This window comes from Lissotriton vulgaris, chromosome 11 (assembly GCF_964263255.1).
Source record: "Lissotriton vulgaris chromosome 11, aLisVul1.2, whole genome shotgun sequence".
NCBI classification, from domain to species: domain Eukaryota; kingdom Metazoa; phylum Chordata; class Amphibia; order Caudata; family Salamandridae; genus Lissotriton; species Lissotriton vulgaris.
The window spans coordinates 361,908,039-361,921,803 of NC_141699.1; the positions used below are offsets into that span (position 1 = coordinate 361,908,039).

Genomic DNA, 13,765 nt, shown 5'->3' on the forward strand with positions numbered 1-13,765 from the left:
AACCGGGAGAAATGTTCTGCGCTACACCTGCTCCCAGATCTCTGGTCAAGTGTTGGGCTCTTTTGGAGGGAGTTCAGGACTTGCAGCAGTGGTGAGGGTGCCTGTGAGTCAGCAGGGCCCGGGGGTTTACTCGATTCTGTTTCTGATCCAAAAAAAACAATGGGGACTTCCGTCCTATTCTGGATCTTAAGGCGGTGAATATGTGCATCCGTCATCGGTCATTTAAAATGGTGTCTCTACAGAGGATTCTGCCCTTCCGGTCCGTGGGCGATTACCTGGCATCTCAGAGACGCCTACTTTCATATGCCGGTGCACGAAGCATCCTAGAAGTTTATGCGGTTGTGTGGGCATCAATCATTACCAGTTCCAGGTATTGCCCTTTGGTCGCTCTGCCTCGCCTAGCGTGTTTACTAAGGTATTAGCGCCCTTGGTGGGGTTGTTGCATGCTCAGGGGATCTTGGTGTTTCCTTACTTGGATGACTGGTTGATATCTTCCTCTTCTTTCCTTAAGGCTCTATCACATACCCGTGAGGTCTGCCAGGTCCAGCAGAAGTTCGGGAGGATTATGAACTTGGAGAAGTCCCATCCGTGCCCCATTCAGGAACTGCTGCTCATTGGGGAGGGGGTCTTCAACACCAAGCTGGGGAAAGTTTTCCTGTCGGGGCCTCACAGACTGACCCTGGTGCTCGAGCTGAGGAAGGTGTTGGTCTACCCTTCTTCCCCAGCTCGGCAGTGCTTATGGGTTCAGGGACTGAGGTCTGCTACGGTGTGGATTGTTCCTTGGGCCTGGCGGCACTTGTACCCTCTGGTTAATCATGTTCTGGGGCATTGGAGTCCAGGGTCTCAGAATTACAAACAGTTGATTAAGGGTGTGTGGACATTTCCCAGGAATTGTCCTGGTGGCTGGAGGATCAGAACCTCTTGCAGGGCTCTCCCTTAGCGTCCCAGAAATGGCTGGTGCGGACTACGGATGGCAGCGAGCTCTGTTAGGGGGCTGTGTTGGCCAAGGAATCTGTTCAGGGGATCTGGTCGGTCCAGAAGGCAAAGATGTCTTCAAATTGGAGGGAATTGAAGGAGGTTCAATTGTCCTCGACTCATTTTCTTCTTTGGGTCCTCCAGCGGGATGTGCTGTTGAGGACAGGCAACACAGTGGTGGTGTGTTATGTCAATCGCCAGGGGAGTGTGAAGGTGGCTTCCCTCAACTTGTTAGCTCAACAGATTTGCCGGTGGGCAGAATTGAACTTGTTGTCTCGGAGGGCGATGCATCTGCTGGGGGTTTTGAACTCTGAGGAGGAACGCTTGAGCAGATTGTTTCCTTCCCTGTTGGACATGTGCTTGATGCCGGAGGTGTTTAGGGGGCTGATGGGGAGGTTTGGGGTCCTGGTGATGGACCCATTTGCTGCCCCAGAAAACGCTTTCCTGGAGAGGTTTTCCTTTCTGGTTCAGGGGGACTCGGTTTGGAGAGTGGATGCGCTGTCCTTTCAGTTGGAGGGGGCTTGATGTATGCCTGTCCTCGGATTGCCTCCCTTCTGAGGGTCCTGCTGAATTTGGACCGGGATTCTGTAATCCTAGTGGCAACTGCTTGGAGCCAGAGGCCTTGGTTCCCTCTGTTGTTGAGGTTGGCGTGGGCCCTTGCTGGCCGGTGCCAGTGGTTCCTTGTCCCCTGTCTTCTCCTCCTCTGTCTAGGGATTAGCTCGTCTGCTTGCATCTGGCGGATTGGCTGCTAAGAGGATGAAACTCTTGGCTATGGGGTGTTCTCCTGATGTGGCTCAGTTTATCAAGCAGTCCCGGCGCCCTTCGACTATTCAGTCCTATGCTCGGCATTGGGTGTCTTTTCAGGGTTGGTGTATGGATCGGGCTTGTCTGCTATGGAGGTAGATCCTGTGCTTATCTTGGATTTCCTGAAGGATGGCTTCAACTTGGGCCTGGCTGTTTCCTCCTTGAGGGCTCAGTGGGCGGCAGTGAGGACCTTTCGTAGTCCGGCCTGAGAGCCTGTTGTTCCTTGCTGTGGGCTTTAGAATCTGCTCCATTTGAGCCTCTGGGGGAGGTGCCTCTGCATTTTCTGACGAACAAAGATGAGTTTCTGGTCGCTATTACCTCAGCCCGGAGGGTTGGGCTCCTTGCTTTGTTCTGAGCCCTTTTTGTGGGTTTTTTCCGGATACGGTCTATCTCCGGCCGGATCCTTCCTTTGTTCCCAAGGTCCCGTCCTCGTTTCACTGCTCAGAGGATATGTTTCTGCCTGTGTTCTGTCCTGATCCTCTTTCGGAGGTAGAGGTGTGGATGCACTGTTTGGATGTTAAACAAGCTCTTGAGGTTTACTTGGGTCGTACTAAGCCTTTTTGTAAGGTGGATTCTCTTTTTGTGACCTTTGGCCTGGGGGTCCAGGCTCTAAAGACTTCTGGTTCGACTCTCAGTTGGTGGCGGAGGTGGGCTGTGGGGGCGGGGTATGAGGCTAGTGGGGTACTGGTTCCTAGGTCAGTACAGGGGAGATCGACTCGGGTGTGGCTGCTTCCTTGGCTTATATTCAGGGGGCATCTATGGCTGAGATCTGCAAAGCAGCTACTTGGAGTGCTCCACACACCTTTATGTCCCATTATAGTTTGGTGGTGGGTGGGACAGGGTCTGCTGGTTTTGGCTTTGCTGTGTTGCATTCTGTTCAGGTGGTGTGACTTTCTGCTTGTGCTAACAAAGTCTGTTCCTGCTCTATGATGAAGCAGATTCTTGCTTTGGTATCTGCTCATGCATTAATGGCTGTGACAGGGAGGTCAGACGAGGAGGTAATGACTGGTTACTTACCAGTAATATTCATTGCTCCGAGTCATAGGCCTCCCCGTCATAGTCTTGGTTCCCATCCCTCCCTCCCTGTTCAGCTTGGTGGTACAGGATGTGCTGACGTGGGTCAGGGGTTATGAGCCACAGGAAGTGGGAGTGGCCTGGAGGGTAGGGATGGGCTAAGGATGTTTTGCTTGGAAGTTCTGGGGGAGGAGCTATTGCTCATGCGTTAATGACTGTGAAGGAGAGGTCGACGACTCGGAGTAATGAATATTACCAGTATGTAACCGGTTGTTAGAACTGGCTATTTCTGGTTGGCTAAGGCTGACGCCAAGGCTAGGCAGAAACCACCATTTTAGTCAGGGCAAGGGAGTCACGCGCCAAGATAACCCCTGCTCACCCCCTTGGTAGCTTGGCACGAACAGACAGGCCAATCCCGGAGGCAATGTGTAAAGCATTTGCGCAAGCACACACCAGCAACAACATCCTAGGCACACCACAAAAGGAACTCCACACAAGGTTATATAAAAATAACTTCTGTATTGTAAACACACATCAGATAGTATCACACATGTACATTGTGCCAACTGGCACCAGCAATATTCACAGGGGATTATTTACAGGACAGGGCCACATGGGCCACTGTCAGAATCAACACTTTTAGAAATAGCACTTCTAGAACTTAGAATAAGTATAGCACAAAATAACAGTTATAGATCACATCCAGTAACTACTGGGAACAGGTAAGTACCACCTACGCCACCCTAAACACCTTAGGAGAATGTCACACAGGGAACCAGGACCTCACTAGGACCACCTGTACTAAAAAGAACAACCACCTAAGTATAAAATACATTTAGGGGTATAGGTAAGAACACCTTACACATGATGCAAAACCAACATTCAGAGGTGTAGGGAAGGAAAACTCATGATGCATAAAACATACATTCAGCGGTGTAATAACATGGCACATGATGCATTAATACACATTCAGAGGTACCGGAGAAAACACATGATGCCTAAAACATTCAGAGGTGTAAGGAAGGAAAAACACATGATGCATAAACCAACACATTCAGAGGTGTAAAATCAAGGAAGACACATGATGCATAAAAACATTCAGAGGTGCCAGAACATAACTCAATAGCGCAAAAACACATGATGCCTAAAAACATTCGAGGTGTATGATCAACGTGCGTAATCATATTAAATGCATTACATTTCCTAGCACCACATCACATTGCGCAAACTCACATAAGGCAATTACTATCACATAGATAATCACATTGCGCCTAAATAAAATCACATACCAGCCCCCATCTAATAAAGGGACTAACAGAGCCCTGTGTCCAGAATGTCAGGGCGCACTGCCTTGTAGCGCCAGTCAGGGGTTCAGCTCTGGCGCAAACCTAAACGTTGCAGGTGCCCACTACTTGCTGGGCACCTGGGAACCATCACAAGACCTAAACGGTGCAGCTGCCCACTAATTGCTGGGCAGATGGAAATCAAAAAAACTGCGCCAGAGCCCTCACTGGCCCTAGAACCAAAGTTGCGTCCAGCTGGAGCCACACAGGCTCTGCAACTAACTTTGTGCAGAACGTTGGAGCCACGGAGGCTCTGAAAAACACTTGTGTCCACCAAGAGCCTCACAGACTCTTAAAACAATATAGGATGGAGCCTCTCGAGCTCTGCACAAATACCTCACAGGCAGGAGGGGGCGGGCACAGGTAATGTGCCCCGACGCCCCCTTCTAACTAAAAATGGCCCCCCTACGTTGGAATCCCGCTGTGGGGGCTCAAGAGACAAGGAACTGCCCTTGGGGAGCCTTCGCGGCTCTACACACCAAGGTACCGCCTGGGGCCTCTCATGGGCTCCTCCACACATGGGGCGCTTTGAGCCTCTTGGCTCGAAATAACCAAGCTGCCCCCTGAGCCCCTTGGGGCTATTCAAGAAGAATGCCCTATCGGTGGAGCGCACTGGCGCTCTGAACTCCGCCCTGCCCGGGGTACTCACCGGGCTGCTTCCTCAGGGGAATCCGCTGCTCTGCTCCTCTCCGTGCTGCGGGACTCTCCTTTGGGCAGCGCGGGGCTCTCCACGACACCGGAGCCCCGCCTGCCTCTACCGCTGCCACATCGCCGCAATCACTGCGGGGCTCTCCCTTCCATATGGGAGCCCCGCGAAAGCTCACGCTGACCTCCGCTTCACTTGGCCATATCTCCGGTCTCCCTTCATCGCATGGGAGACCGGAAACGAAACACACGGTTCCCCCGGGCAGGGGGAAGCAGAAGTTGCTTTCCTCAGGCCCGCCCACGTCACCCCAGAACCTGCCTGGCTTCCTGTGCTGAGGGCCGCCAATTGCAGCGCGGCCCTTGGCAGGGGTGCGGGCGCAGCGCCTCGGTCTCGATCTCCGGGCCAGCGGCGGTAATTCAAAGGGGCATAACGAGGGGTGGGCACCCTTGGTTGCAAAATTAAAAGTAGAAACGGGGTGAGCACCCGTTAGATAAGTAAATAAATGGGGTGGCACCCATCAATTAAAATAGTTAACACCATCGATGCTCATGGTATTCTCCTGCGGTGCTGAATAATTGGAAATCCCATTGTTCGTGACGAGCTCAGCTCGTCATGAGTGTGTGGAGGTTTACATCATGACGAGCTGAGCTCGTCATGAGCGTCCAAGGAGTTAAATAAAGGCGCCGGGTGGGCACCGGCACTCGCACATAAAGCGCTCCCAAGCGCTAAAAGACCATCCACAGCGCTCCTAGCGCTAGGCACACAAATAGCGCTCTCAAGCGCCAGGGGTCAATGAAAAACGCACTCAGGCACTAGGGCAATAGCAAGCAGCCAAGTCCTTCGGGTGATGCAGCAAAGTTTAAAGCAAAGTCCCCCAATCAGCCCAGCAAGGCAGAGGGGTTCCCCCAGAAGTCCTCCAGGCATCCATCAGGGATCCAGGGGCTGGGCAGGGCTCAGGGAGGCACGCCTTCCCCTGAGCCCAAGCAGCAGCACGCCCCTGGCAGGATTCAAGTCAGAAACAAGAACATTTTTAGAGTGTCACAGCACCCTTTTTATACCCAAAATCCTTTGTCTAAAGGGTGCAGGCAGTGTGAGAACTAGCTAGAACTGGTTATAGGGAATTCCTTTCACTGGCCAGACTAGGGACATCAGACGCACCCCACGGGTGGAGCCAGCATTGTGTGGGGAAAACCCAGCCTCATTCAGGACCCTCAAACCAGACGGTCAATCCACAAGCAGGCCCAGGCTCACTCCTCCCCTCACATCAGCATGCTAAACACTCCATTCACCACAGGGGCAGGCCCTCCCAGACTCTTGGAGCCAGGCTCACCAGCTAGCCTCAGCCAATCACACGTCAGACATAAATTACACAAATATGCCAACTTCTAAAAGTGGCACTTCTCCACTAGACACAATCATGCCACATATACCATTGCGCAGCATTCAATCTCACGAGTTTGCACACACCAAACTCGACCCTGCCTTCCCCACACATCAGGAACCACCATGGGCATACATATTCCCTATTCATTCCTATGGGAGGGCAGGTCACTCACCACACATACACAGAGAGCTCAAGCACTTTACACTGTACCACAGTGAAAAAGTGCGCAGAGGCCTAAAATCACCACCACCAGGTTCCAGAAACAGGCTAGGAAGCCTTGGGGTGAACCTGCCAAAAGGGCCGGGTCCAACACCGGTCATTCCTGAAGTCAGACTGTTGCATCTAGAACCGTGTATTCATTCCTGATGTCAGAGTGTCGCCCATAGAGCTGCGTATCCATTCCTGGTGTCTGAGCATTGCATGTAAAGCTGCGTACCCATTCCTGATGTCAGAATGTCACATATAGAGCTTCGTATCCATTCCTGATGTCAGAGCGTTGCATATAGAGCTGCGTATCCAATCCTGTCAGAACGTTGCATATAGTGCTGCGAATCCATTCCTGATGTCAGGGTGTTGCATATAGAGCTGCATATCCATTCCTGATGTAAGCTCGTCGCATATAGAGCTGCGTATCCATTCCTGATATTAGTGTCGTATATAGAGCTGCCTACCCCTTCCTGATGTCAAAGCGTTGCATATAGAGCTGTGTATCCGTTCCTGATGTCTGAGTGTTGCATACAGAGCTGTGTATCCATTCCTGATGTCAGAGCATCATATATAGCGCTGTGTATCCATTCCTTAGATAAGAGCATCGCATATAGAGCTGCATATCCATTCCTGATGTCAGAGCATTGCATGTAAAGCTGCGTACCGATTCCTGATGTCAGAACGTCGCATATAGAGCTTCGTATCCATTCCTGGTGTCTGAGCGTTGCATATAGAGCTGTGTATCCATTCCTGATGTCAGCCTTTGCGATGGCTATTAGGCTTTGAGCAATGTAGGTAAGATTAAACCTACTCGCAAAATAAGGAATCGCAAAAATTGCAATTCCTTATTTTGCGATTGCATTTAAGAATCTGAAATTGCGATTCCTTAAATGCATTGTAAGTAGCACAAAAGAAAGTGCAATTTAGCCTTAAGGAATCGCTGGTGGTAATTAGCGATTTCCTTTAAAAAAAACAATGTTTTTTTTTTAAGTGCCATGAGGCACACATTCATGCCCTCTGGGCATGTCTGTGCGCCACATGTACATTTCAGGGGTGCAACAGGGTGTTCTTTTGGAACCCTTGCACCCTTGAAATTGCGCCCAGAATTTGCGAGTGCATCTTGGTTACTCGCAAATTGCGGAAGCAAATCCCATTCATTCCCATGGGCCTCTTGGCCCATAGGAATAAATGAGATGGTATTCCTTGATTGCGAATCCCAATTTGCGATTCGCAATCAAAGAATATTAAGGAATCACAAATATTTTTGCGCTTCCTACCTACATTAAATTTTGCGTGTGTTTAATAGCGATTCGGTAAAAATCGCTATTAAGGACTCGCAAAATTGAATTTACCTACATCTGGCCCTAAGTGTGTACCTTGGAATATTGCATAGGATATTCTGTGGGGAGTACAGACATCTGGACAAAAACAAGCATTTACAATGCAATAGGTCTCGCATTAATAAAGTTTGAGCTATTGGCATTGTAAATGACAATGCCTTTTATTCATTTTTAAAACCTGCAATCGGTGCATGAACACGCACTTGAGGCTGGCAGTAAAAGAGACTGCCAGCCATGCTTCTCATAAGCATGGACTATAAGTACAAAGCGATTGTTTACGCACCGATGCAAATGAGTAAAAGGCATTGTCATTTACAATGCCAATAGCTCAAACTTTAATAATGCGAGACCTATTGCATTGTAAATGCTAGTTTTTTTTCAAATCTGTAGTATGTGCAGGAGATGATGTATTACGTGGCAAATGCAGCAAGTACATAACTCTGCAAACATCGCTGCAGAATAGCATATGTCCAGTGGCCCTGCAAATGACAAACCTGCATGGCATTTCAGATGAGTGATACACATTTCGGCCAATTATATGGTATATAGAAGGCCCTGCTGAATAGATGTTGAACTTGGAGGGCAATTTTACAAACTTACAACTATGCTACGGAACCACAAACATAATGTACCACTATGAAGCGACAGTACGTAGTTGTAAACCTGGCTGTGAAAAATTAAAGATACCTATTTCTGCAGTTTGGAAGTCTGGAGATGAAGGGACCAGATACGTAATTTCGGAAACAAAACCTTTCTCGTGCGACATTGGGAGAGACAGATCCTAATGCACGGCTAAATGACATGCCCAAATCTGCCCTCCTGTATAAATCACCTCTTTATATTTGAACATATGTAACATGAGCAGACACAAAAGTAAGACACAGGAAAAGAGCAGGTGGTCCTTAGCACACAACCCGGAAAAAATGCAGACTGCGTGAGGGGCAAATAAACGTAGCAATGCAAGATAACTCGTTGATAAGCTGTCATGAGCAGCTACAGGGGTGCGTGCAATAGAAGTTCCTGCAGACTGTAGTGGGCGCGAGGTCGCCGCCACAATTAATCCCCCCCACTCAAATTTATGTATTTATTATTTATCCATTTTTTATATAGAGCAAATTTACCCTCTTTATTTTTTTACTGGCCAACAAGAGAACACAAAAACGCATTAACGCAATCGAGGGAGGGGAAGGAGAGAAACACTCACGAAGCCCACAAAAGCCCTGAGTTAGACTTGACAAACAGTAATGCTGTCTCTCCTCCGTGCCAGTAGCTAGCAGTCTTCGATAGTGACGTCACCTGAACCTCACACAGACTACGCCCACAACATTAAAGTGATCAACTAGACTACAATTTTAAAGGGCTGCCCTGTTTTCCTCAACATCAATGCACTGAATTCCTTGTCATTTATCAACTTAAGAACAAATCTAGTGAGAAAGAGGTTTGCTTATTTTTTACATAGTTTGTAAAAGTGGAAATCGCATCGTACATAAAGCATGTATGGCGCTGAGGCACGGTAACACAATAACAAGAAAAGAAGTCCGCAAACGAAGTTATAAACACCCAGGGTGTAACAATATAGTAGTTGGGCAGTGCTGCATCCGGCCAAAACGGAAACAAAAAGGAGGGACATTAGGTGTGGATTAGCCATTGGCAAGCAAGTTTTTGTGAAGGACAGTCACAGAGCCAAATAAAAACCATCTGGCAGCAATGGGAGGAGTTCAACTGCTAAAGCATACACTACAGGTCAGTCGACCTAACATTCGAGGAAAGTGCTGTTCGACCCATCAAAGATAATTTTGTCCAGAAGCTGTGGAAATAGCATGCCAGAGGTGAACATTTCTAGGCTGCGGAGCGTAGAATAAACAATTTTTTTTACGAAAGCTATCTTGGTACGTTCCCTCTTCTTTTTTTGAAGTGAATATGTATTTGCAGTTAATTAATCAAGAGACTAGTGCACACTTACAACAACTTGGCTCGGCGAAGTACTACTGTGACTGTTCTTCCGAATGGGGCGAGTTCAGAAGACACCACGGTCAACGAGAGGCAGGGAAGGGAGCTCTCTGTGACGAGAGGCGGCGCTGAGGAGCCTCTGTTGAGAGGAGACCTGGAAACAGCGGACGAGCAGACGGTACACAAACTGGAGGGTAATACGAGATATGACTTAACACCGGCATTGACTCTTAATGAAACAGCAGCTACTCACCATTTTGTTCGCCTTTGTAGAGCTAAGTGGTCGGACGAGAACGGTTTGTGGACTCGAGTGCTACTGCTCTGAGCGTGACGCAGACGCAATTGACGTCGCAGTGAGAGCTCCGTCGCGGACGTGGGTTGCTCTGATGTCAATGGTTTCTCCTGCTGTCGGTAACTGAGAGGCTGCTTTTTATACAGGAAAGAAACAGAGTTACGAGGTGTATGAGCTTACTATCAATTCTGTTCTTGTATTTACTTTTTAACTGTCCATTTGCTCTGCTTTGGAAGAGCAAGCAAGCACCTCTCACCGTGACGCATAGCTGCCAAGGTTTCAGATTGTTATGAGTGACATTTTTATATTTTCTGTGTAATTATGAGTGACATTTCAACGACTGTGAGTGACACTTTCCCGCAAGCAAAATGTAGCAGTGAAGACGATGGAATAATAGGGTCAGCGCAGAGGATCATTGCGCACTAGGGAGGCTGGCGGCGAGTAGGGTTTTTTCCCGGGGATGTCGGAGTGCTTTGCATCTCACACCTCTTTCCCTTGTAACAAACAGTATGCTTCCTCTCACATTTTGTTTGCCTTTTATACTTGCACAGGTGCCCCCATTGCCTACGTTACGTTGATGCTTGTGCCCGGTTGTCTTGCTTATATTGCGGTACTCTACCTCTACTTGTTCTTTGTTTCTTTTGTAACCTGCACACTTGTCACTTTTTCCTCCTGGCGCTTTGCTACCCATGTATTTTGTTCTCTCACAATTGTCGCTTTTCGGTACACTCTACAAGTTCCTTAGGAATTGTAGAGTACAGAGGGCTACTGCATATTCCAGTGCTTGGAGTTATCTCTATATACATAGGGAGGGGATACGAATGGACATACTCTAAGCGTCACATCGGCATGGTTGAGGGTACAATGGCCCCGCCTCGTGCCCCTGTTTCTCCGGTGTGTAGTGGGGCTGGCCAGGTTTTCGCTACGTCTCTACAATTACTTGGCAGGGCTTCTGTGCTGTCCCCCTCTCCCAGGAGGTTCAGCCTGGGGCCCTTGGTTCATCTTGTTTCCGCCGTCGGCTTGTTTGTGGGGCATGGAGGTGTGTTGACACCGAGCTACGCTTCTTTTCCTTTGGGACGCAAGGTGGTTGGGCCTGACTCTATGCATGCTGTGGTGTCCTTGTTCGGGAGCTTGCTCCAGGTGGCGATTCATGCGCAGTTGTTTCCACTGCTGCGGCGGGGGTTTGTGGGTATATCAGTACGGTGCAGTCTGGCTTGAGCGGCTACGACGGCAAGTATACAGCTACAGTGCGCCAGTCCTCTGCTGGCAGGACACAGTTACGGGCTGCGCAGGAGGCGTTTCTGTCTGGGGTGGAGGGCACTGGAAGGGGATCTGGAGCGGATTTCTCTTCTGGAATGTGAGGCGCAGTGCGCAGCGACATTATCCAATGGCATTGTAACGATGGTGGAATTGGTGTTGGCAAGTTGCCTGGGGGTTTTGGGGTTTATGTTGGACATGATGATGACCTTCTTTTGGATGTCTCTAATGATAACATGGAGGGGGGTGAATTACGAATTGAGGATGTTGCACTTGTTCCAGTCACAACTGTGAGGGGTGTGTTGGGGCAATCTGTTTCTCTCAGTCTTTTGCCGGAGTCCTGTGCTCATCATGCAAAAGTTCAAGTCTCATTGTCATTCAAGTCACGTCAAGGGGACCCTGATTTGTTTCAACAGGGAATGTTGCGGTGTCGAAAGGTACGAAGGCTGGTGGTCTGTTTGGGAACAAGGGGAGAGTCTCCCAGTTTCGTACTCGATCTCTTGTTTTTGGGGATGAGGTTGTTGGGGAGCAAGTTGCTCTTCAAACGCTGCATGTGCGGCAAGCTGATGTGAATAATAAGTTTGATGGGGACGGTGCCGCCATTTCCCATGAGCGGACAGGGGACTCTGTTGCGGGCTGCCCCAACGGCGGTTTTTTGAGGAGGTGAGAGCGGAAGAGGTTTCTGGAGCAGATTCCTCTTTTCAGGAACAGGGCGCAGTGCGCAGTGATGGTATCCAATGGGAGTATTACGATGGAGGTGTGGGAGATGGGGAGATTCCTGGTGGATGTGGAAATTATGTTGGGGATGATGTCTTGCATTGGGATATTGACGATGATGATTTGGAAGAAGGTAAAGTACGTGGTGGGGAGGTTAGAAATGTTGCCACAAGGGTTTGGTAAGGGGGTGTGGGGCAATCCCATGTTGTTAGTTTTTTGCAGGAGTCTGGTGCGGACCACGCACAAGTGAGATTTCCGTCTTCAACTAAGCCACGCCAAGGAGATCATGCGGTGTTTCGACAGTAGTTGACGCAGTTGCCTAAAGGTCAGGAAGGGTGGTGGTCTGTGTGGAGACAAGGGGAGAGTCTCCCCGTCAAACGTACTCGTTCTCTTGGTGTTAGGAATGGGGATGTTGGTGAGCAAGTTGCTCTTAACAAGCTGTCTGAGTGGTATGCTGGTGTGCATGGTAAGTCACAAGGGGATGTTACCGCCGTTCGTGCGGGGCGGACAGGGGATGCTGCTCACACAATGACTTCAAGTGAAGGGGACCAGTCTGTTCACACAAAGTTGCCTTACTCTGGAATTGGTATGCCGTTGGGTTCGAACTTATCGGAGCAAACTAAGTCTAGGATTTGGAGTAACGACTTTGCTGATGTTTTTCAGTTGCCATCTCTGGCACATTGGTGGCGGTCTCTTTTTATGGGCTGCTGCGGTGGGGAAGAGATCCAGTGGGAGGGGGGTGTTGGTCAAGAAGGTTTTGAAAGGCCTGGGTAGGCTGCAGTCTGTTTCCAGGTGTTTGCGTCGGCCGGTCACTTTTGAATTGCTCCAGCAAATGTTGTTTCCCTTCAGGGGTTGCTGTTCTGATGAGTTTGAGTGTTTCAAATTTAGGTTGTGTTTTGTGTGGTTGTTTTTTCGGGGCCTTTCGGGCCTCTGCGCTTTTGGGCTTGCGCGCCAGGGTGGCCATGACCAGTGAGGAAGTGGTTCTTGAACAAGATAGGTTGCGCATCTGTTTAAGAAGTTATCTGACTAAGAAGTTGTGGATAGTGACTTTCTTGCGCGAATGGGTGTAATTTCAGTTATTTGTTTCCCTCATCTTCTTTGTTTGATTTTGCTCGTGAGAAAGTGTCACTCATAGTCGGTGAAATGTCACTCATAATTACTCTAAAATTATGGAAATGTCACACCTAGCAATCTGAAACCTTGGCAGCTATGCAGATTGCTTATGTGTGACATTTTCATAGATTCAGTGGATTTATGAAAGACATTTAACAACTAAATGCATGATAGTTAGAGCTACACTTTCTTGTGGCCAAAATCATGCAATGAAGTCCATGAAAACAGACACATTTCAGAAATCACGCTGATTAGAGCAATAAGAAAGCCGAACTCAGTAGCATGTGCTTTTAAAGTAATTTAATTTTGAAGTAATCGGCACCCACCACCCCAACCTCCGCATCCGGTGTGGCTGAACCACAAAAATCAAAGGTTTCTCTGTGACAAAAAAAGCAACCCACTGAGCTATCTTCATATAATGCAGTTCATTACAATGCAATATGCCGCTAACTTTATTTGCAGTATGCATATAAACTCTCTGCTCTACTTAATAGTGAGTGAAAACAGCCATGAGACAAAAGTCTGACACAAACAGCTCTCCAGCGCGGATATTAATCATCTGCCTTATCTCTGACTAAGCAAGTCTAATGCTGCTTGTAGCACCACTGTCAAGCAAAGATATACCCTTTAACTAAACTAGCAGTTTTGATGATTTATTAGTGCAGACAAAACTCGGAGATGGCCTGCATTTACAGTACAGACAACTTTAGTGTACCCATTTAC

At 48.6% G+C, this 13,765-nt stretch overlaps 1 long non-coding RNA gene across 1 annotated transcript in view; it reads right to left on the reverse strand.

Moving 5' to 3' along the window:
• Positions 1 to 9,993, reverse strand: part of LOC147679779 (uncharacterized) — a 554,695-nt gene extending 544,702 nt beyond the window's left edge. Inside the window, exon 1 of the long non-coding RNA XR_015301009.1 lies at positions 9,917 to 9,993. This is a non-coding gene — a long non-coding RNA (uncharacterized LOC147679779). The remainder of the gene's footprint in view (positions 1 to 9,916) is intronic.
• Between the last annotated feature and the right edge of the window lie 3,772 nt (positions 9,994 to 13,765).